The following is a 3,440-nucleotide window of genomic DNA, read 5'->3' as shown; positions in this document are numbered from 1 at the left end:
TTTAGCCTTTCGAGACTAAACCCTTATTTAAAACGGTCAGTTGTATTAGCAAGTGGGTGATTCGACGTCACCATCAGAAGTTTGATAGGAAAACTCATTCCAAATTTAAAAATGGAACATAGAAATCATGGTTGTCGACTATCGACGAACTAAACCTTCAGTATATCCCGAACGTATTGTTCAAAGTAGCCAGAACCTTACATTTTTGAATTCAAACTAAATGGATGTGTTTAGATGAATAAAAGTGTACAGTAGATCAATTTACATTGAAACCCAAGTATCTTTGTCATTTTAGGGATATCATGATTCTAAGTTGGTTCAATCGCTTCGCCATCCAAAGATACACAGAATATGTCTTTTAAATTTTGAAAATAGCAAATAGGTGACCACCATTTCAAGTAAGACTCTTAACGTGTACAGTCAAATTCGGATGATCTGATTTTATGAAATCATGTGGATTTGAAATAATAACTTTCTCACTCCGAATTAAATATGACACTTTAGTAAACTCGACTATTCTTTTTTAAAATAACAGTGTTTGGATATTGTAAACACCAAATTAATAAGATGCGAAGAACTAAATTTAAAAACATTTCAAACAATTGTCAAACAACCGAATTGACAACAGAATTAATAATTCTTACAGACACAGCCAACTACAATGATAAGAAATAATTTTAAAGAATTCAAAAATACACCTCAGAGTTTACGTACTCACACTACGATTTTTTTTTAAGTACTTCATAAAACAGATAGACAATCAATAAATTAAATTTCTTTAGAAATGATTGGAGATTGTAAGAATAATTTTTGTTTTAAGGGAATTCGGTGGCGTAACATCAATGTCCGCCACTAGTGTATTTAAAACAAATTGTGGTGCAATAAATAACGCCTCTTGATCGATAGCACGCGTGTGCCAAATTTTATTAAAATATGTATGTTAAAAAAAAATATTTTATTTTTGAAAACTTTTAAACCCTGTATCTTAAAAGTTTATATGATGTTTTCTTTTTAAAATAGACCCAAAAATCGCCCCTGTAATTATTGACATTTAATGTATAATTTAATGTATAGTTAAAATGTCTAATTTTTGACATAAAAACAAAATGTCAAAATGCTGAAGTATCAAATGTTTTCAAAATTCGTATGCGAAATGCTCATGACCCTTATTACCATTAAAAAAAAAGTTAAAATGGCGCCCTGGTGTCATTTTGACATTTTGAGATTGTTTTTATGTCAAAAATTACAAATTTTAATTATCGCCGCGAAATATACGAGGGCACAAAAAATAAAAGCGGGTCCCATCATTTACGGGGGCTCTATATACAAAATAACTTTTCTAGCTAATTTTAAAGTAGTGCTGTTTGGCTTATTACAATGAATTATTGACTCTCGATTGAAAGTATTGTTTGCGTTGCATGCTACCGACACCGACAATTAAAAAGTGACGGTGTGGACGATTAAAGTTTCGATGTACTCTTTGCGTGCTCAAATCTCTATACATTACGTAAAATTACGCGGGGGGTTTAACATTTACAACATCCTGTAGCGGACTACCTGCGCTGTGTACGGAAATGTGGGTTAAAATTGATCCCACCCGGTGTTTATAGGTACGTTTCTATGGTATTATATCAATTATGAATTTGTCTTTTTTACCGATAGCCATCTATCGTCGAACGCAGGACATGTAGAGAACCACTGAATGTTACCGCACAGGGCCGCATTTCAAATAATCTCTTGACGTAAAGAATCAACTGAACAAATTTGAATGTTTTCTTTTAGTGTTTTAGTTTTTTTTTAACTTCCTATACCGTTACGTTAACTTATTTTATTATTAAAATATTCAAATTAAAGCAGCCATTTTGTTATATAAGGTATCACGCAGGAGTTATTTCACGATACAATTTTTTTTTTTAAATCATGTAGATGTTAAATTAAAAAACTAGGGATTGGCACCGGGTGGCCGGGTGGCCAGCTCCAGGAAGAAAAGCAATTGTCGTAAAGACTGGATTTGAAGCTACAAATTATGTTTAAATATCTAGAATACCTGCTAGGGTCCTAACTGTATTCTGGAATTTTTGAAGTCCGTTGTTTGAGAAATAATCGTATATTATCGAGAACTAAAATGCACACCGTCGTAGCATTGGGATTAATTTGAATCTCTTTAAGGGAAAGTGGTGGGAGGTGTTCGAACATTTTCGGAAATAAATGTAAATTACTTTAGAATTGCGCATCGCATTTTGCCAAACTTGAAGTTGCTGAAAAGGGCTCTTTTTAGGCTATTTATTTAGATTACTTGCATCGCCACTCGAGGGCGTTTTGCGACATCAGTATTAATGAAATTTATTTCCTAAAAAACAAAAGAAATAAAAACTGGAAATAGTGTGGCATCTTTCGAAATATTTTCAGTATACCTGCTATTAGTGAATCCTAATGTTCGTTGTGTTAGCAAAATTTATATAAATTTACTTTTAAAATGCAAACATTATATCTCAAATATCAATAATAATTAATATTACTAAAATAGAGCAAAAACTATTTCATGAAAAAGCATCGAATATATCCCAACTTTAAATTTTATTTATTGGCAATATAAGAGTATTTCTCAATACTCTAGATAAAAAAGAATAAAAACAAAATTTCACTAATACGATGATACTTCAAATGGTAGACAAGAATAAAAAGTCTTGTGCCAAATATAACCTTACAGGTTTTGAAAATAGTTTAAAATATGTGACCTGTGTTAGAAAAACAATAAAAATACACGCATAGAACAATCATTGTATGCTAAGGTTATATGAGTTTCAATGTAAAATAACTATTTTGCCTTCAATTTGGACTTACCTGAAGGACACTATCGGCAGACCTTTAATTTAGTTTAAAGCAAACACGACTTATTTAATTAACCAATAAATTGAAACAATGATCCGCAGTAAATAATTTTAAATTTTTATAATGATACTTCTTAAGGAGTTTCAAGTTTCTGTAAGAACAAAGGAATAACGCCTATTTTGTTTGTCATTTTGGTTTCATTGTTTCTTTTAGATTTTAGTTCACACACTTTCTTCATCTCTTCTTATTTTTATTATATTTTCTTAATGAATAGGCAACACATCCATTTATGTAGATTAGATTTAATGGACTAACCCACAAACTATGGTAATATTTTCTTATATGATTACAATAAATATCTCACGATTATGTCGACGATGGTAGGCAGATAGATCGATAGAATTTATTTGGTATAAAACAAACAGAACATCTTACCATATATATTTACATCATTACCCAAAAATAATACATTTTGCACATTATTCGTAGCACTGTCCGTTGTAACGAGAAGACTTCAGAGCTTGAAGGTGACCCCACGCCAGCACACCATAAGACATATGCGTTTCGATTAGGGCGTAATATGCTAATTTTAGTACGTAGTAGTTAGT

This window comes from Cylas formicarius, unplaced genomic scaffold (genome assembly GCF_029955315.1).
Source record: "Cylas formicarius isolate icCylForm1 unplaced genomic scaffold, icCylForm1.1 PGA_scaffold_8__14_contigs__length_24414737, whole genome shotgun sequence".
Taxonomy (NCBI): Eukaryota; Metazoa; Arthropoda; class Insecta; order Coleoptera; family Brentidae; genus Cylas; species Cylas formicarius.
This window is presented reverse-complemented; position numbering follows the sequence as displayed.